The sequence below is a fragment of the Schistocerca gregaria genome, chromosome 10 (genome assembly GCF_023897955.1).
Source record: "Schistocerca gregaria isolate iqSchGreg1 chromosome 10, iqSchGreg1.2, whole genome shotgun sequence".
Lineage (NCBI taxonomy): Eukaryota > Metazoa > Arthropoda > Insecta > Orthoptera > Acrididae > Schistocerca > Schistocerca gregaria.
Window position 1 is genome coordinate 71713506 of NC_064929.1, and position 24675 is coordinate 71738180.

Genomic DNA, 24675 nt, shown 5'->3' on the forward strand with positions numbered 1-24675 from the left:
TACCAGTTTTTCCATTCATTTGTAAAGAATTCGCGTTAGTATTTTGCAGCTGTGACTTACTAAACTGATAGTTCGGTAATTTTCACATGTGTCAACACCTGCTTTCTTTGGGATTTGAATTATTATATTCTTCTTGAAGTCTGAGGGTATTTCGCCTGTCTCGTGCATCTTGCTCATCAGATGGTAGAGTTTTGTCAGGACTGGCTCTCCCAAGGCCGTCGGTAGTTCCAATGGAATGTTGTCTACTTTCGGGGCCTTGTTTCGACTCAGGTCTTTCAGTGCTCTGTCAAACTCCTCACGCATTATCATATCTCCCATTTCATCTTCATCTACATCCTCTTCCAATTCCATAATATTGCCCTCAAGTACATCTTCCTTGTATAGGCCCTCTATATACTCCTTCCACGTTTCTGCTTTCCCGTCTTTGCTTAGAACTGGGTTTCCATCTGAGCTCTTGATATTCATACAAGTGGTTTTCTTTCTCTCCAAATGTGTCTTTAATTTTCCTGTAGGCACTATATGAAAGTGTAAAATGTGTTATTAATTTATGAGGCTGTAAGATTATCGGCAGTTGAAGTGATACTGATCGTTAACGAATGCTGATCGATGTCCATGTCAATTAAAGAAGAGTAATGAATTTATACTGTAACTCAAAGGTGAAGCAACGGGAACTCATTTGTAAGGTAATGAAATTTTGTACATTTAGTTTTCAGTATGAGGCAATGCAATGTGGATTTTGCTAATTTGACAGAGAGAGTTGTAGAACAGTTGAGAAGTTCACTTATTTTGAAGTAAATGTAAAATATTTCATATCAGATTTTGCGAATTGGAAACTTTTTTCTGAATACAGTTTTCAAACTGACGCATTTGGTCCTAGAATATCCCCCTATCAGCACCTCATCCTCTTCCATGTCGTGTTTATTTGAACCCAATGATTATTTTTTAAGGAATTATTTTTAGGGTCAGAAAAATATTAATGTGCCGGAATCAGAAGTGTTAATGTTTGTAACAGCTTCAATGCTGACAGTATTGTACAGCACTGAGCCAATATCCACTATTTTCACTGAACATTTGCGAGGTTATTCGTTTATGAACCAGTCAACTGATGTTATATGTATGTAGCTATTTTACGGCCGGCATTGCGCTTTGCTGTGCCAACGTTGAATTTTCTCTATGCCTATTGCGGAGAGAACAGAATACCAAGATTACATCCGTTGCGACTCTAGAGCTAAGGAAAATTTATTTGCATAGGGAATTTTATCAGTTTATTGCGAAGGGCCATAAATCTCTATGCTCACAAGAGTGGGTGAATTTCAGAGGAATTGATTTCATTATGAAAATTGCTTATTGGTTTTGCAGATTAAGTCATTGACTCAACAAAACATCACACAGTAAATTTGCATGACACAAACATTACCCATTTCCTATTGTTTGGCAAACAAAAACACAAAACTTTTTTAAAGAACGTTACAGTACCAACTCGTCTGGGCCACTTTTATTTGTTCCACCCTGTATAAAACTGTTTCAAATTTTTGACTGTTTTACAAATGAGCTGATATGTCACACATACCGACATCATACATTCCGAGAAGGGTCACGCAACATTTTACTTCGTCCATCATACGGCTGGCAAAACGGCTGGAGACTAGCTGAGAGTCCTTCTTCCACCGCAACATTTAGGAAAGTAACGGCTCTGAGCACCATGGGACTTAACATCTGAGGTCATCAGTCCCCTAGAACATAGAACTACTTAAACCTAACTAACCTAAGGACATCACACACATCCATGCCCGAGGCAGTATTCGAACCTGCGACCGTAGCGGTCGCGCGTTTCCAGACTGAAGCGCCTTGAACCGCTCGGTTACACTGGCCGGCAGGAAAGTAACGGAAAAATGATAGTAGTGCCGTAAGTACCCTCTGCCACACACCGAAAACTGACTTCAGATGTGTATACACATTCCTGTACTTAGACCAGCTGTAGGTCCAGCTGGCTCAGTCACCCTATAGCCGAAAAAACAAAGTACTTAAACCACATTTACGATATAGTGAAGTCTGTACATTAGTGTTCGCAGACAAAACATTCTGCCTCAAGTACTCAGGCGGCTGGCATAACTGACACGGTGGTATCGCATCTGTTTACATCTACGTCTACATCGATACTCTGCAAATCACATTTAAGTGCCTGGAAGAGGGTTCATCGAACCACCTTCACAATTCTCTATTATTCCAATCTCATACAGCGCGCGGAAAGAATGAACAACTATATCTTCCCGTATGAGTTCTGATTTCCCTTATTTTACCGTGGTAATCGTTCCTCCCTATGTAGGTCGGCGTCAAAAAAAAATTTTCGCATTCGTAGGAGAAAGTTGGTGATTGGAATTTCGTGAGGAGATTCCGTCGTAACGAAAAACGCCTTTCTTTTAATGATGTTCAGCCCAAATCGTGTATCATTTCTGTGACACTCTCTCCCCTATTTCGCGATAATACTAAACGTGCTCCCTTTCTTTGAACTTTTTCGATGTACTCCGTCAGTCCTATATGGTAAGGATGCCATACTGCGCAGCAGTATTCTAAAAGAGGACGGACAAGCGTAGTGTAGGCAGTCTCCTTAGTAGGTCTGTTAAATTTTCTAAGTGTCCTGCCAATAAAACGCAGTCTTTGGTTCCGCTTCCCCACAACATTTTCTTTGTGTTACATCCAATTTAAGTTGTTCATAATTGTAATACCTAGGTATTTAGTTGAATTTACGGCCTTTAGATTGGACTGATTTATCGTGTAACTGAAGTTTAACGAGTTCCTTTTAGCACTCATGTGGATGATCTCTCACTTTTCGTTATTTAAGGTCAACTGCCACTTTTCACACCATTCCGATATTTCTTCTAAATCGTTTTGCAGTTTGTTTTGATCTTCTGATGACTTTATTGGTCGATAAACGACAGCGTCATTTGCAAACAATCGAAGACGGCTGCTCAGTTTGTCTCCCAGATCGTTGATATAGATAAGGAACAGCAAAGGGCCTATAGCAGTAACTTGGGGAACGCCAGAAATTACTTCTGTTTTACTCGTTGACTTTCCGTCAATTACGATGAACTGTGACCTCTCTGGCAAGAAATCGCAAATCCTGTCACATAACTGAGACGATATTCCATAAGCATGCTATATCACTACGAGCCGCTTGTGTGGTACAGAAATACGGAATCGATCTGAAATCCCTCGTCAATAGCACTCAGCACTTCATGTGAATACTCCATTACCTGTTTACTAATAGATCCGTCCTGAGAGCTTGATATATTTCATAATCTATTACGACATTCCGACTACTGCCACCATCAGGTAAAAACTTAGAAGCCATAAAACAAAATTACGTGATCAAATGTATCTTTTAAGATGGCTTGAACAATGCTGGAGACGCTTTCAGTGAGGTGTTTCAATGTCTGCGTTGCAACGGCAGCCCATTGTTCCTCAACAGCCGAAAAGACAGCAGGTGGCGGTGTTGAACGCTGGGATGTTGAGCTGAGCAAACAGATCGCAAAGAGTGTTTCGTGAGGTTAAGATCGAGAATTTTGGCAGGCTAGTCCATTTCAGTAATGTTATTGCCCACAAACCACTGTCTCACAGACGCTGTTTGATGGCATGATCCATAGTCATGCTGATTGATGCAGTCATCGTCTCCAAACTGTTTCCTCTACTGTACGCAGCACACAGTGCTGTCAACGTGTTCATATCGTTCCACTTTTAGCGTTTTCTTAAGCGAAAGAAGGGGGTATACGAGTAATCACTGGATAAGACAGGTATATCTCTGAGCTGAGCTCTTCTTGTTGTGGTGGTTGTTGTTGAGCGCAGGCAGTCGTGAGTTGTCAGATAGCGGGGCAGCATGGAGATGGGAGCCATTGTCACCTCGTATTATGAATAACTGCAGTTGTGCGTTCCGTTCTGAAGCTCATGTTAAAAGAGTGTACTTCCATGAAGTGAAATAATTAGTTACAGAAGAGAAAAATGCGCATCAGAGATTATTTCAAGTCGTGTGGAAAAGGAATTCAGTTACAAGGAAGTGAAGTCCATACAACTGCACGACGACGGAACTTCTACACAGGATTCGAGAAACAATACATACGTCAACGCCTCTTAGACAAAGTAAGAGATACAAAGTACTGTCATACCCGATCAGCAAAACTTATGACAATAGAGAATAGTTCTGTATTAAAGATGATCTCTGTAGGAAGCAAATATAATTATACTGCAATTGAGAACTAAAGTATGGTACTGTAGGATTGTATCCACTGGTACGACTATTTCCAGTTCGACAATTTAAATATAGACGTATACTCTCATTTATATGTATAATTAAATGACAACTCTGGACTACTCATTTTTTATACATTCATTGTATTTTTTATTAGATCGTGTGCTACACTGCAAGCCGAACTTTGTTTAACGTCTTCTACATTTTGATCCGCTGAAGTCTAAACGCCATATTAAACAAAAATCATCTATACGACCCAGAAGGGCTTTATTCGCTTAATCTGTCAATGATCACACGCTCATGTTACGCTCATGTTTATTTCCATTACTAACGTGATACGCCAAGGGCACACAGTGGACTGCGAACACAAGTGAGTCAGCCGGGTGGTGACGAACTGGGACGCGAGATGGGTCGCAGTGGAAGGGTGGTCGGCGGCCAGGGGATGATGAGCTGTCTGTCGCCTGGAAGTTCTGCAGCGTCACCTGGGGCGACTTCTCTCGGCAGAACAGGGGATGATGCTGTACTCAACGGGACCTCCCAGGTATGTCTCATTGAGGAAATTCCAGTAACACAACCTGTCCGTGAGTCAGCGGGTTTCCTCAATGACGATGTCGTCGAATAAAAAGGGGTGAGGACGCACTCTTTCGCTGATCACGAAAATGTATTTCTATCGATCTACGCTACATACAGCTAATCAGTTTGTTGCAAATAGTAGCTTATCACTTAAAGCAATTTATGTATACTCTGGGGTGAAGAGAAATGCTCCGAACTCTTTCTCTGAAAATTCGTTTCTAACAATACAATCGTTATTAATATTCTACATCTTCATTTTTCATGTCTTCATGTCTACATATTTACTTCTCAACATAGCCATCCTGCTACCAAACACACTTTTCCCAACGCGATAACAATTTGTTGACACCGTGGAATGTTTGATTTTTGATAACGGAGCCACAAACACATCTGCGCTTACATCTCTTCATCGCCGTCAGAGTGAACTACTCGAAGGTGTCATTTAAGTTTTGGAAAAAGAGGAAAATACAATAGGGCCATGTCGATACTGTATGGAGAATGAGTGATTGCAATGAACGCACGGCGTCGGATATTTGCAGATGTCGCAGTATTCGTTTGTGGTCCGGAATTCTACTGCTGAAGGAGAGGTGGCTACATGTGTGGACGGACTCATCGAATTCGAAACAGGATTACAGCACGTTGTTTATCACGCACCGACATACACTACTGACGATTGACATTGCTACACCAAGAAGAAATGTAGATGATAAACGGGTAGTCATTGGACAGATATGTTACACTAGAACTGACATGTGATCGCATTTTCACGCAAATTTGGGTAAATAGATCCTGAGAAAACAGTACCCAGAACAATCATCTCTGGCCGTAATAACGGCCTCTATACGCCTGGGCATTGAGTCAAACAGAGCTTGGATGGAGTGTACAGGTACAGCTGCCCATGCAGCTTCAACACGATACCGCAGTTCATCAACAGTAGAGACTGGCGTATTGTGAAGAGCCAGTTGCTTGGCCACCATTGACCACACGTTTTCAGTTGGTGACAGTTCTGGAGAACGTGCTGGCCAGGGCAGCAGTCGAACATTTTCTGTATGCAGAAAGGCCCGTACGGGACCTGCAACATAAGGTCATGCATTATCCTGCTGAAATGTAGGGTTTCGCAGGGGTCGAATGAAGGGTAGAGCCACGGGTCGTAATACATGTGAAATGTAACGTCCACTGTTCAAAGTACCGTCAATACGAACAAGAAGTGACCGACACGTGTAACCAATGGCACCCCATACCATCATACCGGGTGATACGCCAGAATGGCGATGACGAATACACGCTTCCAATGTGCGACCATCGTGATGTTGTAAAGAGAACCTGGATTCATCCCAAAAAATGATGTTTTGCCATTCGTGCACCCAGGTTCGTCGTAGAGTACACCACCGCAGGCGCTCCTCTCTGTGATGCAACGACAAGGGTAACCGCAGCCATGGTCTCAGAGCTGATAGTCAGTGTTGCTACAAACGTCGTCGAACTGTTCGTGCAGATGGTTGTTGTCTTGCAAACATTCTGTTGACTCAGGGACGCAGACGTGGCTGCAAAATCCGCTACAGCCATACGGATAAGATGCCTCTCATCTCGACTGGTAGTGATACGAGGCCGTTGGGATCCAGCACGGCGTTCCGTATTACCCTCCTGAACCCACCGATTCCATATTCTGCTAACAGTCATTGGATCTCGACCAACGCGAGCAGCAATGTCGCGATACGATAAACCGCAATCGCGGTAGGCTACAATCCGACCTTTATCAAAGTCGGAAAGGTGATGGTACGCATTTGACCTCCTTACACGAGGCATCACAACAACGTTTCACCAAGCAACGTTTTTCAACTGCTGTTTGTGTATGAGAAATCGGTTGGAAGCTTTACTCATATCGGCACGTTGGAGGTGTCGCCACCGGCGCCAACCTTGTGTGAATGCTCTGAAAGGCTAATCATTTGCATATCACAGCATCTTCTTCCTGTCGATTAAATTTCGCCTCTGCAGCACGTCATATTCGTGGTGTAGCAATTTTAATGGCCAGTGGTATAGCTATATTATACACCGCTATGTTACATGCTAGAATTCGGAGCCTTCTATCGACAAAGGATCGCAAATATACACGCTTGAAGAATACAGACGTATAATGTTGAAAACGTTTGTTTTATTTAAAAAGGTTTAAGAGTTTTGGTATTAAATGTCGAAGGCATTACCTTTCAGCAAGTCCTCGTACGTATGTTTATCTATAGCATCTGATAACTTGTCTCTGTCTCTCTCGTTACAGCTGTAGTGATTTAGGAATCGTGCTGTCACAATGGCGTCTATTTACGAGAAAGCGCGATGTGTTTTGTGCTTCCATGAAACACGGTCGCCTACAAAAGTTAAACGGCAGTTGTGGAGTGGCTATGGTCTAAATTCACCGTATGTGAAGAGCATTAAACGATGGTGTGGAATCTTCAAAGAGACTGGCAGTGTTGATGACAAGGCAAGAAACTGTAGGCCTGGGGCGTGGAAACAATAAATATAGGCCTAAGTGCACGACGTCAGCGATGTAGTGTTAACGGTGGGCTGACATAGTCGCATATTTTGTCGAAGATTTCGTCAAACTTCTTTGGGCAAACTGCTTTGCTTGGAGTTGTTACTGTATCGTAAAATTTTTCATCATAGTCGTTCGGGAAAGAATGTCGAACAGTTAACAACAGCATGTGTTGGTGCGAGCGCACTGCTTAAAAAGAAAGAAAAATGGAAACGATAGTGGTTGAAACCGTGGATAGCGATGGGAGAAGCTCGAAGTGTTCAGTAGAATTAGCTGCGAAAAATACAGCGCAAGGACATAAAGAAGAACAAAAATTATTTGAGAATGGGCGGACAAAGGTTTCAGTTTACCCTAATGAATGTGGACCCTCAGATTTGCTTTCACGACACTCATTTAAGACATGCCAGTTCTTAATTTCCTAGTTCTTGATCGATGTTTTTGGAAAGTCTACACCTGTGTCATTCATGACTTAAATAATGAAACACTGCACTAATTAAATATATTTTCGTGCTTAATATGACGCTTTTCGAGAATTTACTGTCACTATCAAAAGGAAATATTCACATAGGCATTATGTGTGGTGTTCATATGTCTGTTCTTTCGCCTTCCTTGCCTTATAGTTGTTTTATGGTTTACTGCAATCTGACACACTTCTTTTGTCCCATTTTCCAAAACAAGACATAAAATATCTATGTAAATATTTGCACTTGATATTGCGAATAAATTCTCTCAATGAATCGTGCAGAAATACGTATCTGTTTAAGTCATGATTTCTTTTTCTACTAGAGATCCTCTCATTTCTAAATTAAGATTTTTAGCAACAGGCGAAAGCTATGTCAGTTTGCAATACCGTGCACGAATCCCATGTACTATTTTGTGTATTATTCGAGAAACACGTGAACCAATATATAAATCACCTAATGAGGAAATTATGAAGATTAAGAACGCTTATCTAGAGTACAAATAAATAGAACTATTCCTCTTATGTATAGAGTGAACGCACTCGGCTTTTCACACTTCCATCTCCTTCCACATCCTTTCTTTTTACATGTAAGCTTCACGTCACACACAGTGCAGCAATTTCGAATGCAGCTGATTGCTGGAGCTGTTTCTTCGTGAGATTCCAGCCGCTTCGTGCGGTTTTTGTAGTCAGCGTGCTTTGAGTTAGGGTGAATTTCGTATTCTTGACACTTTGCAATAATTACTGCGGTGGTAGTCACGTGGCAAACATACTTTATAGCTTAATGCACTAAAACAAGCAAAGCGGCATGTAAACAACTGCCTCCCTCTAGCTGCTATCAAAGATCTTTGCTAAAAGCTTGCCTACCACACAGTGAAAGATTTGACCAAAGGGCTTTGATAGGTACACTCCTGGAAATGGAAAAAAGAACACATTGACACCGGTGTGTCAGACCCACCATACTTGTTCCGGACACTGCGAGAGGGCTGTACAAGCAATGATCACACGCACGGCACAGCGGACACACCAGGAACCGCGGTGTTGGCCGTCGAATGGCGCTAGCTGCGCAGCATTTGTGCACCGCCGCCGTCAGTGTCAGCCAGTTTGCCGTGGCATACGGAGCTCCATCGCAGTCTTTAACACTGGTAGCATGCCGCGACAGCGTGGACGTGAACCGTATGTGCAGTTGACGGACTTTGAGCGAGGGCGTTTAGTGGGCATGCGGGAGGCCGGGTGGACGTACCGCCGAATTGCTCAACACGTGGGGCGTGAGGTCTCCACAGTACATCGATGTTGTCGCCAGTGGTCGGCGGAAGGTGCACGTGCCCGTCGACCTGGGACCGGACCGCAGCGACGCACGGATGCACGCCAAGACCGTAGGAACCTACGCAGTGCCGTAGGGGACCGCACCACCACTTCCCAGCAAATTAGGGACACTGTTGCTCCTGGGGTATCGGCGAGGACCATTCGCAACCGTCTCCATGAAGCTGGGCTACGGTCCCGCACACCGTTAGGCCGTCTTCCGCTCACGCCCCAACATCGTGCAGCCCGCCTCCAGTGGTGTCGCGACAGGCGTGAATGGAGGGACGAATGGAGACGTGTCGTCTTCAGCGACGAGAGTCGCTTCTGCCTTGGTGCCAATGATGGTCGTATGCGTGTTTGGCGCCGTGCAGGTGAGCGCCACAATCAGGACTGCATACGACCGAGGCACACAGGGCCAACACCCGGCATCATGGTGTGGGGAGCGATCTCCTACAGTGGCCGTACACCTCTGGTGATCGTCGAGGGGACACTGAATAGTGCACGGTACATCCAAACCGTTATCGAACCCATCGTTCTACCATTCCTAGACCGGCAAGGGAACTTGCTGTTCCAACAGGACAATGCACGTCCGCATGTATCCCGTGCCACCCAACGTGCTCTAGAAGGTGTAAGTCAACTACCCTGGCCAGCAAGATCTCCGGATCTGTCCCCCATTGAGCATGTTTGGGACTGGATGAAGCGTCGTCTCACGCGGTCTGCACGTCCAGCACGAACGCTGATCCAACTGAGGCGCCAGGTGGAAATGGCATGGCAAGCCGTTCCACAGGACTACATTCAGCATCTCTACGATCGTCTCCATGGGAGAATAGCAGCCTGCATTGCTGCGAAAGGTGGATATACACTGTACTAGTGCCGACATTGTGCATGCTCTGTTGCCTGTGTCTACGTGCCTGTGGTTCTGTCAGTGTGATCATGTGATGTATCTGACCCCAGGAATGTGTCAATAAAGTTCCCCCTTCCTGGGAGAATGAATTCACGGTGTTCTTATTTTAATTTCCAGGAGTGTATTTATTGCTGTCTTCGAACACCTAGATTGCTGACGTCACACAGACGTACGCTCTTGCCTGTATTTATCGCTGGCCACGACCTGTGGCGACGCCGGACACTGGGTGGCCGAGCGGTTCTAGGCGCTACGGTCACAGGTTCGAATTCTGCCTCGGGCATGGCTGTGTGTGATGTCCTTAGGTTAGTTAGGTTTAAGTAGTTCTAGGGGAGTGATGACCTCAGAAGTTAAATATCATAGTGCTCAGAGCCATTTTACCCGTGGCGAGGTCCACGCGAAAGAAAGGTAGTGGCGCGTACGTCATAGGGGGTGAGACTGCAGACCTTCGAGTGCCAGTTGTCCGACGAGGATCGAGAAACTTTTTGAGATGAGCTCAATAATTGTTGACTGCGCGTTTAGATGCGTGCAAGCTATAGATGGCACAAGACAAAATTAAGACCTTTAGTGAGTACCTTTTCAAATTACATATTGATTTCCGGTGGGCCCTGGTCGGAGCCGAGCGTACTAGCGTGACGTCACAAGCTAGTCGCAAGACCCGTATATGTCGTTGGCCCCGACCTGGGATAAGTGACGTCATTGTTGATACCGTACGTGCAGTACCACTAAGCAGTCCGCGGATATCTGCGTCTCGTGTTTCCAGAGAAAGTGGCATTCCTAGATGTACTGTAGTAAATATTTTACGAAAACGGCAGCGTTTACACGCATACGAAGTTCAACTACTGCAGGATTTCCAGCCGCATGATGTGCCCAGACGTGCTATTATACTGGGATTCTGATGGAACGAACAGATGCAGAAATGACTACCTTAGTAAAGTTTGTTTTTCCGAAGAAATGAATTTTCGCATCTTCAGCGCAGTAAACAGGCATAATTTCCAAATTTAGGTGTCGGAGACCCCACATACCGGGCTACAGCAGCTAGGGGACAGCCCGATATTGTACGTGCGCGCAACACAGTTATTGGACCTTCAGTTTCCCTTGAACCTAGCATCACAGCAACAGTTTTCCTAGACATGTTGTGACGTCAGTTGCAGGAATTTCAGCAAGACGGTGCGCTGGCATAGTAGGGGTTATTTGTGCACCAGTTCCTGGACGAAAACTTTCCGGGTAGATGGATAGGTAGAAGAAGTCCACCATCATGACTACCACCTTCATCAGATATGGTCCTTTTTCACTTTTTTCGTGGGGGTACGTTAAGGATTACGTCTTCATGTCACCAGTTCCTGCTATGGAAACTCCCAGGCCAAGGACACCAGGTGCTGTTGAGGTAGTGACGGTAAACATGATAGTAAAAACATGGAGACCAACTGAGTATCAAATGGCTCTGAGCACTATGGGATTTTACTTCTGAGGTCATCAGTCCCATAGAACTTAGAACTACTTAAACCTAAGTAACGTAAGGAAATCACACACATCCATGCCCGAGGCAGGATTCGAACCTGCGACCGTCGCGGTTCCAGACTGAAGCGCCTAGAACCGCTCGGCCACTTCGGCAGGCAAAAACTGTCACTTAGACGTTTTATAGGCTACAAGCGCAGGACATAGGAAAAATCAGCAACAAAAAAATGAGCTGATCTGCCATATGCAATAAACGGCATAGCTATCTCTAACATAGCTCCCTAGAAACATGTTTTTCTGATCAGGGAAAGGCTCTGAGCTCATCCCGTATTTTTAGATCTATCCTGTGCAAACTATTCTGAAGTGAATAACATAGAACACTTTCCATTTCGTCTCATACTTGGGTTCCTGCCATTCTATTTGCGTGTGAAGCCCGGGAAGAATTACAGGTTAAATGCAGTGGCCAGTAACTTTTCTAGGCTTATCTTCGCTGGCCCTGTCTGAGCGGCTGAGCGGTGCTTAGGGGTCTGTGGTACATTCCTAGCATCTTCATTTCATTCTGATTTTTGAAACTTTCAAAGTACTGTGTGGTTATAATTAAAGCACAGCTACTCACAGAGGCCCAGTGAGGGCTACAATTATGTTATGGCGCCGAAACTTGATAGATATGCAAATGCGTTAAAGTGGAACAGATTTACGTTGGGAGAAATATAAGTTCCAGTTTTGACCACCAGGCGCAAATCTGGCGCTGTAAATGCGAGAAAGACGTACCGTATACAAATGGTTCCATATCTAACGGATTAGGAATGGGACGTGGACAGAAAAGATCAAACAAGTGAAAAAGAGATAAAGTTGATTTTATTATTAACGACCGCTTAAACAAATTGTTGAATATGAGCATCTAAAACGTCAGCGAGATGCTGCATCCGTAAAATCAGTTAATCGATCAGTTACTCGCAGCAGTTCCGGTGAAATCTGAGCAACGTGTTCCTACGTGTTGCCTTCATATCATGTAGAAACCGAACATGTCGCTGGTAAAAGTTTTCGTTTGGATATCCTCAGAGGCAAAAGTCACATGTAGTCATATCAGGTGATCTTGCAGGCCTTGGATCTGGAAAACCTCTGGAGATAACACATTCGTGGAAGGTCGCATTAAGTGTATCTTTCATTGGGACAGCGACATGTGGTGTTGCCCCATCTTGCATCAAAAACAGTGGTTCCCGCACAGCTGCGCAGAAATCACACGTTGTACAAGGCCTCGATGACGTGCAGACGTCACGGCAGGCTCCCTGGGTGTATTCTCTTCAAAGAAGAACAAACTCTTAATCGATCTGCTCGTGAATCCACACCACACACTCACCTACGGCGAGTGCAATACACTCCTGGAAATTGAAATAAGAACACCATGAATTCATTGTTCCAGGAAGGGGAAACTTTATTGACACATTCCTGGGGACAGATACATCACATGATCACACTGACATAACCACAGGCACATAGACACAGGCAACAGAGCATGCACAATGTCGGCACTGGTACAGCGTATATCCTCCTTTCGCAGCAATGCAGGCTGCTATTCTCCCATGGAGACGATCGTAGAGATGCTGGATGTAGTCCTGTGGAACGGCTTGCCATGCCATTTCCACCTGGCGCCTCAGTTGGACCAGCGTTCGTGCTGGACGTCCAGACCGCGTGAGACAACGCTTCATCCAGTCCCAAACATGCTCAATGGGGGACAGATCCGAAGATATTGCTGGCCAGGGTAGTTGACTTACACCTTCTAGAGCACGTTGGGTGGCACGGGATACATGCGGACGTGCAATGTCCTGTAAGAACAGCAAGTTCCCTTGCCGGTCTAGGAATTGTAGAACGTTGGGTTCGATAACGGTTTGGATGTACCGTGCACTATTCAGTGTCCCCTCGACGATCACCAGAGGTGTACGGCCAGTGTAGGAGATCGCTCCCCACACCATGATGCCGGGTGTTGGCCCTGTGTGCCTCGGTCGTATGCAGTCCTGATTGTGGCGCTCACCTGCACGGCGCCAAACACGCATACGACCATCATTGGCACCAAGGCAGAAGCTACTCTCATCGCTGAAGACGACACGTCTCCATTCGTCCCTCCATTCACGCCTGTCGCGACACCACTGGAGGCGGGCTGCACGATGTTGGGGCGTGAGCGGAAGACGGCCTAACGGTGTGCGGGACCGTAGCCCAGCTTCATGGAGACGGTTGAGAATGGTCCTCGCCGATACCCCAGGAGCAACAGTGTCCCTAATTTGCTGGGAAGTGGCGGTGCGGACCCCTACGGCACTGCGTAAGATCCTACGGTCTTGGCGTGCATCCGTGCGTCGCTGCGGTCCGGTCCCAGGTCGACGGGCACGTGCACCTTCCGCCGACCACTGGCGACAACATCGATGTACTGTGGAGACCTCACGCCCCACGTGTTGAGCAATTCGGCGGTACGTCCACCCGGCCACCCGCATGCCCACTAAACGCCCTCGCTCAAAGTCCGTCAACTGCACATACGGTTCACGTCCACGCTGTTGCGGCATGCTACCAGTGTTAAAGACTGCGATGGAGCTCCGTATGCCACGGCAAACTGGCTGACACTAACGGCGGCGGTGCACAAATGCTGCGCAGCTAGCGCCATTCGACGGCCAACACCGCGGTTCCTGGTGTGTCGGCTGTGCCGTGCGTGTGATCATTGCTTGTACAGCCCTCTCGCAGTGTCCGGAGCAAGTATGGTGGGTCTGACACACCGGTGTCAATGTGTTCTTTTTTCCATTTCCAGGAGTGTAGCTCTTCGTGCACAACACACGGTTCAACAGTGCCCCAAATTCGGCAGTTCCGTGTATTCACTGCACCCTGTGCTGTAAAATCTGCTTCGTCACTCCGTAGAAAATTGTCCGGCCAATGTCTCATCAACTTCTAAGCGTGCCAGAAACCGACAAGCAAATTGAGAACGTTGGTGCCGATGATGTAGTTTCAAAGGCTGCACCGTCTCGATCTTGCACGGGCACCAGTGAAAAACAAACTTCAAAAGTTTCCGTACTGTTCACCATGGGATGGACAACTCTTCACACAGTGCCCGAGCACTAGCACTACATCGAGCCCGTGCTGCATGGTCAGTTACACCAACAGCAATCTCGTCACCAACTTCCACTGGTATAGGACTTCTTCCTCTTCCAGGTGCCACACCAAGGGCACCCGTGTTTTCGAATATCACTGCCATCTTCTTTAACCCATCGCGACTCTCCTCAGACCTTCCAGTCGGCGATACATTCTCAGTGCAGCACTGTAATTGCTGCCGATCACGTAAAACAGTTTCACTAATAGCGCACAGTCTCTTTTCTATAGCGATACCGTTCACTCCCGTTATGACGTGTCAGATCACAGTGTGGATATCATGCCATCATTCAGGCAGAGTAGGCGCCACATCAGCAATTGGCAGCCACAACTGGAACTACACTGCTGGCCATTAAAATTGCTACACCGAGGAGAAATACCAGATGATAAACGGGTATTCATTGGACAAATATATTATACTAGAACTGGCATGTCATTACATTTTCACGCAAATTTGGTGGACAGCTCCTGAGAAATAAGCACCCAGAACAACCACCTCTGGCCGTAATAACGGCCTCGATACGCCTGGGCATTGAGTCAAACAGAGTTTGGCTGGCGTGTACAGATACAGCTGCCCGTGCAGCTTCAATACGATACCACAGTTCATCAAGAGTAGTTCAAAAATGGCTGAAATGGCTCTGAGCGCTATGGGACTTAACTTCTAAGGTCATCAGTCCCCTAGAGCTTAGAACTACTTAAACCTAACTAACCTAAGGACATCACACACATCCATGCCCGAGGCAGGATTCGAACCTGCGACCGTAGTGGTCGCGCGGTTCCAGACTGTAGCGCCTAGAACCGATCGGCCACACCTGTCGGCGTCAAGAGTAATGACTAGCGTATTGTGACGAGCCAGTTGCTCGGCCACCATTGACCAGACGTTTTCAGTTGATGAGAGAGCTGGATAATGTGCTGGCCAGGGCAACAGTCGAACATTTTCTGTATCCAGAAAGGCCCGTACAGGACCTGCAACATGCGTTCGTGCATTATCCTGATGAAATGTAGGGTTTCGCAGGGATCGAATGAAGGGTAGAGCCACGGGTCGTAACACATCTGAAATATAACGTCCTCTGTTCAAAGAGCAGTCAATGCGAACAAGAGGTGACCGAGAGGTTTACCATCACGGCGGGTGATACACCAGTATGGCGATGACGAATAAACGCTTCCAATGTGCGTTCACCGCGATGTCGCCAAACACGGATCCCACTATCGTGATGCTGTAAACAGTACATGGATTCATCCGAAAAAATGACGTTTTGCCATTCGTGCACCCAGGTTCGTCGTTGAGAACAGCACCACAGGCGCTCCTGTCTGTGATGCAGCGTCAAGGGTAACTGCAGCCACGGTCTGCGTGCTGATAGTCCGTGCTGCTGCAAACGTCGTCAAACTGTTCGTGTAGATGGTTGTTGTCTTGCAAACGTCCCCATCTGTTGACTCAGGGATCGAGACGTGGCTGCACGATTCGTTACAGCAATGCCTATAAGATGCCTGTCATCTCGACTGCTAGTGATACGAGGACCTTGGGATCCAGCACGGCGTTCCGTATTACCCTCCTGAACCCACCGATTCCATATTCAGCTAACAGTCATTGGATCTCGACCAACGTTAGTAGCAATGTCGCGAAACGATAAACCGCACTCGCGATAGGCTACAAACCGACCTTACACGAGGCATCACAACAACGTTTCACCAGGCAACGCTGGTCAACTGCTGTTTGTGTATGAGAAATTGGTTGGAAACTTGCCTCATGTGAGCACGTTGTAGGTGTCGCCACTGGCGCCAGCCTTGTGTGAATGCTCTGAAAAGCTAATCATTAGTATATCACAGCATCTTCTTCCTGTCGGGTCTGTAGCACGTCATCTTCGCGGTGTAGCAAATTTTAATGGCCAGTAGTGTATTATTGTATGCCGAGTCAATCGGTTCTGCATTAACGCATTAGCGTATCTACCAAGTTTCGCTGCCATACGGTAATTATCTCTGTGTGTTGGTCTGTGAGTAACAGCGCTTTAATTATAACAACCCGGTACACTTTCGGGAAATAGATAGAGCCCATCTTCAAGGGTTCACTATTATTATGTTTTGCAACATTTCCATGACAGTCTCCCATGGATCAGACAAACTTATGATCGTTCGTTTGGCCAATTTTTGGTATTCGTAGAATCTCCCCTCGAAGTCCTATTTGGTATGGGTCGTGCCCACTTGAGGGACATTCTAAGACGGGAAGCACAAACAATCTGTAAGCAGTCTCCTCTGCAGACTGACTGCATTCCTCCAGCATCCTGCCATTTTCTCTCTTATTCTGCCTATGAACGGACCACTTTCAAATGATCTCAAGATTTCGAAAGAATAGAATTCCAGTGAATAAAACAGCTTCAAACGTCTGATTACAAATGAATTAGCATTGTAAAACTTTTATGATTGAAGACGCAACTGTGCGGCTGTCCACGGAGGAGGTTCGAATCCTCCCTCGGGCATGGGTGTGTGTGTTTGTCCTTAGGACAATTTGGGTTAAGTAGTGCGTAAGCTTAGGGACTGATGACCTTAGCAGTTAAGTCTCATAAGATTTCACACACATCTGAACATTTTGAAAACGCAAAATCCTAACTATGTTGTATACATCTGATATAATTCATTTTTCTTGAGACATATGAGTGTCAACTTCATCTACGATAATGATGGAAGCTGCAAAAATGAATTAAAATTCGTGTCAGAGCCAGGACTTGAAAGTGGGTCTCCTTGCTTACTTGGCAGGTGTGCTAGCTAACGGTATAGGTCACACAGCTGCACTATCTACCATAGTGTAATCCCCTCCCTAACACACCCTTCACTTCACATCTTCAGCTTATTTTTCCCTCCTTAAATTGTCACTGTTGCCAAGGCTCCTGGGTATTTCAATAGGTCTCAGCCCTATGGGACTTGACTTCTCAGGTCACCAGTCCTCTAGAACTTAGAACTACTTAAACCGAACTAACCTAAGCGCAGCACACACATCCATGCCCGAGGCAGGATTCAAACCTGCGAACGTAGCGTCGCGCGGTTCCAGACTGTATCGCCTAGAACCGCTCGGCCACTCTCTCCGGCTTTGAAATACCAGTCCAGGTTCAGACATAATGGGAAAATCCTGCCTGTACCTTCCGCATAGCTGATCTATTTTCTGATAAAATTAGATTTTCCTTGAGACATGCACAATATGATCAAAAGGAAGCAGGGGATACATACCAATTATTAGGGTTCCTTCTCGATCCATTCACGTATGGATCACCGGAACAATGATTGTTTGAACGCCTCCATTCGTGCTGTTATTAATCTAATCTGTTTCTCACGATCCCTACGGGAGTGATATGTAGGCAGTAATTCCATATTTTTAAAGTAATCACCTAAATACCAATCTTAAAACTTTGTAAGTAGGCTCCCTCAGGATAGTTTACGTCTGTCCTGAAGAGTCTGCTAATTCAGTTCCTTCATTATCACTGCGACACTCTCCCACTGGTCAGACATACCTGTGACCATTCGTTCTGCCCTTCTCTGTGAACGTTGAATATCCCTTGTCACTCCTATCTGGCACTGGTCCCACACACTACAGCAATATTCTAGTGCCAGTCTCATGAGTTTTGTAGGTCAACGGTTGTCGTTCACGTTTCCATTTGGAGAGGCACCCACATGACTTCCTCATACTGCGGCATCAAGCAGTCAGGCCTGCAAGATGAGTGGTCTGCCAAGCGAGTGGACTCATTCTTATTTATCGAGTAACACGAGCTCTAGTACATACAATTAAGTTACAAATTATTCTCCTGTTTGAACATTACGCAACGGAAACGGATAACGCACATCTGACTATTAGTAATTTACACAACTCTGATTGTTCACTACGCGCTGGCAATTCCACATTCTCTTTCTTACCCAACGGCTTTGATTAACACGTGGCCATCGCACTGAATATGAATGGCGCACACATTATAAATTCTGGATATCATGACAACATACTATTTTAAGGAAAAGGCCACCAATCTTTTTCTTTTGACTATCTTATTTATTTCGATAAATTCTATAACCTAAACACACAAATTCTATAACCCACAACAATAACACATGAGAAATTCCACCCAGTGGGCATAGCTTTACATTGGTGATTCTCTATCTTACGGTCTCGTACTTATCTAACGCTACAGTGCACTTTCTGGATAGGATGGTGGATCTTTTGCTGTATCTCACATCCCTCATCACGAAAATTTCCCCCAGACCGAGCGGTACAAAAAGGAACATGCATAACCCACTGCCTTTGAACCTATCTTGCTACTCTCCCATGCCAACCACACATACTTAAATTACATGAAATACATCACACTGGCAACAGAGAATGTATCACAAAGAACAGTCACAACTTTAAAATCACTTCGCTTTCAGCTTTCCCACTTCAGTTAGTATTCATCCCAGTTTCACACGACACTGCCCCACTTCGTAACTTTTCTTTCCTACTACGAACTATGGAGGATATATGAGGGTCTTCCTGTGCAATGCAAGCCAAGTGGCATTGCTGGATAGACGGCCGACTCACCTTGCTTCACTCTCAGAGTATTATAGTTTGAATCAAGCGTCACGCGGAAACATAAAACGCAAAGTAATATTAAGAACATGTTCGTCACACACGCGAGTCCTCAACTGATACCATGGACGAGTACTTCTCTTTATCCTTTGTCTCACGCTCAGATTGAGACTCACACAGTACTCACCACGTGGAAGTACTCGCCTCTAATTTCAAGTCCTGCACACGACATTTCTTAAGTATTTCCAACTTATAGTACACACGCCAGTAATTCAGCTTAACTTAAGCGCTCGGAAGTATTTCAACTTATTGCTACACGTGGTTTCATTGTGACCGTTGGTCACTTCCAAAGGTTACTACGTGGTGAGTACTGTGTGAGTCTCAATCTGTGTATGAGACAAAGGATAAAGAGAAGTACTCGTCCATGGTATCAGTTGAGGACTAGCGTGTGTGACGAGTATGATCTTAATATTACTTTGCATGTTATGTTTCCGCGTGACGCTTGATTCAAATTATAATACTCTAAGAGAAAAGCAATGTGAGTCAGCCGTCTATCCAGCAACGCCGCTTGGCTTGCATTGCACAGGAAGACGTGCATATATCCTCCAGAGTTCGTAGTAGCAAAGAAAAGTTACGAAGTGGGACAGTGTCGTGTGAAACTGGGATCAATACTAATTGAAGTAGGAAAGCTGAAAGTGAAGTGATTCCAACGTTGTGACTATTATTTGTGTTGTATTGTATGTTGCCAGTATGATGGATTTCATGTAATTTAAGTATGTGTGGTTTGCATGGGAGAGTAGCAAGATAGGTTCAGAGGCAGTGGGTTATGCATGTTCCTTTTCTACCGCTCGGTGTGGAGGAAATTTTCGTGATGATGGGTGTGAGAGTCGAAGTGTGAGATATAGATAAAGATCCACCATCCTATCCAGAAAGTGCACTGTACCGTTAGATAATTACGAGACCGTAAGGTAGAGAATCACCCATGTAAAGCCATGCCCACTGGGCGGAATTTCTCATGTGTTATTGTTGTCGGTTATAGAATTTGTGTGTTTAGGTTATAGAATTTATCGGAATAAATAAGATAGTCAAAAGAAAAAGATTGGTAGTCTTTTCCTTCGAATGGTATGTTGTCATGATACCCAGAATTTACAATGTGTGCGCCATTCATATTCAGTGCGATGGCCACGTGTTGATCAAAGCCGTTGGGTAAGAAAGAAAATGTGGTATTGCCAGTGCGTAGTGAACAGTCAGTATTACTAATACTCAGATGTGCGTTATGAGTTGCGTAATATTCAAACAGGAGAATAACTTGTAACTTAATTGTGAGTACTAGAGTTCATGTTTCTCGATAAATAAGAATGAGTCCACTCGCTTGGCAGACCACTCATCTTGCAGGCCTGACTGCTTGTTGCTACAGTATGAGGAAGGCATGTGGATGCCTCTCAACATATGAGTCTCAACTCCATCTACGATAATGATGTAAGTTGTAAAAATGAATTAAAAATTGTGTCACAGCCAGGACTTGAACCTGGGTCTCCTTGCTTACTAGGCAGTTGTGCTAGCCAACAGTATAGGTCACACCGCCGTACGATCTACGATGATCCAACGCCCTCCCTAACACAAACTTCACTTCATGTCTTCCAGTTATTTTCCCCCCCTTAAATCGTCACTGTTGCCAAGGCTCCCGGGTATTGAAATAGCAGTCCAGGTTCAGAGATCATGGGGAAATCCTGCCTGTACCTTGGGCATAGCTGATCTATAGATCTGATAAAATTAGATCATCCTTGAGACATACACTATATGATCAAAGGGAAGCAGGGGGTACATACGAGTTATTAGGGTTCCTTTTCATTCCATTCACGTATGGAACACCGGAACAATGATTGATTGGATACCTCCATTCGTGCTGTTATTAACCTAATCTGTTTCTCACGATCCCTACGGAAGTGATATGTAGGCAGTAACTCTATATTTTTAAAGTCATCACCTTAATACCAATCTTAAAACTTTGTAAGTAGGCTCTCTCAGGATAGTTTCCGTCTGTCCTGAAGAGTCTGCTAATTCAGTTCCGTCAGTATCAGCCGGCCGCAGTGACCGAGCGGTTCTAGGCGCTACAGTCTGTAGCCGCGCGACCGCTACGGTCGCAGGTTCGAATCCTGCCTCGGGTATGGATGTGTGTGATGGCCTTATGTTAGTTAGGTGTAAGTAGTTCTAAGTTCTAGGGGACTGATGACCAAAGAAGTTAAGTCCATTAGTGCTCAGATCCATTTGAACCATTTGAACCTTCAGTATCTCTGCGACACATCTGGTCAAACAAATCTGTGACCATTCGTGCTGCCCTTCTCTGTATGCTTTGAATATCCCCTGTTTTCGATGCAAGTAGATTTCAGACTATATATTTGCTTTTTCCCTATCTTTCCTAGATGGTGTGAACTTACGTTAGAAAAACTGATAGGCGCCAATCGGATATTGAATCAATGGAAATGGTAGTTTTAGCCATTTTACCAGCTGACATGGAATTTTGAAAAAGCCTAACAAGTTTACTGTATCCATATTACCGTTGGAGGGCATGCAGCTTTACTGTATGGTTAAATGATGATGGAGTCCTCTTGGGTAAAATATTCCAGAGTTAAAATAGTCCCCCATTCGGATCTCCGGGAGGGGACTACTCAGGAGGACGTCGTTATCAGGAGAAAGAAAACTGGCGTTCTACGGATCGGAGCGTGAAATGTAACATCCCTTAATCGGGCAGGTAGGTTAGAAAATTTAAAAAGGGAAATGGATAGGTTAAAGTTAGATATAGTAGGAATTAGTGACGTTCAGTGGCAGGAGGAACAAGACATTTGGTCAGGTGAATACAGGGTTATAAATACAAAATAGAAGTGCGGGTAAGCTACTACAAACAGCATAGTAAACGCATTATTATGGCCAAGATAAACACGAAGCCCACTCCTACTACAGTAGTACAAGTTTATATGCCAACTAGCTCTGCAGATGATGAAGAAATTGATGAAATGTATGATGAGACAAAATAAATTATTCAGGTAGTGAAGGGAGACGAAAATTTAATAGTCATGGGTGACTGGAATTCGAGAGTAGGAAAAGGGAGAGAAGGAAACATAGTAGGTGAATATGGGTTGGGGGTAACAAATGAAAGAGGAAGCCGCCTGGTAGAATTTTACACAGAGCATAACGTAATCAAAGCTAACACTTGGTTCGATAATCATCAAAGAAGGTTGTATACATGGAAGAACCGTGGAGATACTAAAAGGTATCAAATAGATTATATAATGGTAAAACAGAGATTTAAGAACCAGGTTTTAAATTGTAAGACATTTCCAGGGGCATATGTGGACTCTGACCACAATCTATTGGTTATGAACTGTAGATTAAAACTGAAGAAACAGCAAAAAGGTGAGAATTTAAGTAGATGGGACCTGGATAAACTGACTAAACCAGAGGTTGTACAGAGCTTCAGGGAGAGCATAAGGGAACAATTGACAGAAATGGGGGAAAGAAATACAGTAGAACAAGAATGGGTAGCTTTGAGGGATGAAGTAGTGAAGGCAGCCGAGGATCAAGTAGGTAAAAAGACGAGGGCTAGTAGAAATCCTTGGGTAACAGAAGAAATATTGAATTTAATTGATGAAAGGAGAAAATATAAAAATGCAGTAAATGAAGCAGGCAAAAAGAAATACAAACATCTCAAAAATGAGATCGACAGGAAGCGCAAAATGGCTAAGCAGGCATGGCTAGAGGGCAAATGTAAGGATGTAGAGGCTTATCTCACTAGGGGTAAGATAGATACTGCCTACAGGAAAATTAAAGAGACCTTTGGAGAGAAGAGAACCACTTGTAAGAATATCAAGAGCTCAGATGGAAACCCAGTTCTAAGCAAAGAAGGGAAAGCAGGAAGGTGAAACGAGTATATAGAGGATTTATATAAGGACGATGTACTTGAGGACAATATTACGGAAATGGAAGAGGATGTAGATGAAGATGAAATGGGAGATATGATACTGCGTGAAGAGTTTGACAGATCACTGAAAGACCTGAGTGAAACATGGCTCCGGGAGTAGACAACATTCCATTGGAACTACTGACGGCCTTGGGAGAGCCAGTCCTGACAAAACTCTACCATCTGGTGAGTAAGATGTGTGAGACAGGTGAAATACCCTCAGACTTCAAGAAGAATATAATAATTCCAATCCCAAAGAAAGCAGGTGTTGACAGATGTGAAAATTACCGAACTATCAGTTTAATAAGTCACTGCTGTAAAATATTAACATGAAATCTTTACAGACAAATGGAAAAACTTGTAGAAGCTGACCTCGGGAAGATCAGTTTGGATTCCGTAGAAATATTGGAACACGTGAGGCAATAATGACCTTACGACTGATCTTAGAAGAAAGATTAAGGAAAGGCAAACCTACGTTTCTAGCATTTGTAGACTTAAAATAAGCTTTTGACAATGTTGACTGGAATACTATCTTTCAAATTCTTAAAGTGGCAGGTGTAAAATACAGGGAGCGAAAGGCTATTTACAATTTGTACAGAAACCAGATGCCAGTTATAAGAGCCGAGGGACATGAAAAGGAAGCAGTGGTTGGAAATGGAGTAAGACAGGGTTGTAGCCTCTCCCCGATGTTATTCAATCTGTATATTGAGCAATCAGCAAAGGAAACAAAAGAAAAATTCGGAGTAGGTATTAAAATTCATGGAGAAGAAATAAAAACTTTGAGGTTCGCCGATGACATTGTAATTCTGTCAGAGACAGCAAAGGACTTGAAAGAGCAGTTGAACGGAATGGACAGTGTCTTGAAAGGAGGATATAAGATGAACATCAACAAAAGCATAACGAGGGTAATGGAATGTAGTCGAATTAAGTCGGGTGATGCTGAGGGAATTAGATTACGATATGAGGCACTTAAAGTAGTAAAGGAGTTTTGCTATTTGGGGAGTAAAATAACTGATGATGGTCGAAGTAGAGAGGATATAAATTGTAGACTGGCAATGGCAAGGAAATCGTTTCTGAAGAAGAAAAATTTGTTAACATCGAGTATAGATTTAAATGTGAGGAAGTCGTTTCTGAAAGTACACTACTGGCCATTGGACGACTTGCCAGTCGGTGGTGAATAGAGACCGGGTTATATGCATTTGCATGTTGCATATGCATATGCATTTGCATAATTGGCTCCTTTTCAGCGGTTACTGCATGTTTTAACTAAAAACTAGTGACGATGCTGAAAGGTCTCTGTTGGATTCCTTTCATGTTAATTTCATAAACCTGTTGTCATTTACGGCATACATTCCTCTTCTAAATTTACTGTGGCGTTTCTGACTCTATCTGGGAGGAGACTGAGCGGTGGAACGTGTTACTTTTACACATAATCAAGAACGATCTGTCACAGCACTACTCTTTAAAACACACTTTAAATGTAATTCATGTCACACAGTCTCATACGGAACCTACATCCGCTTTCATTTATATGCTGTATATGATAAGATGCTGTCATCCCCCTTCCCCTCTGTGTGAAAGAATGAA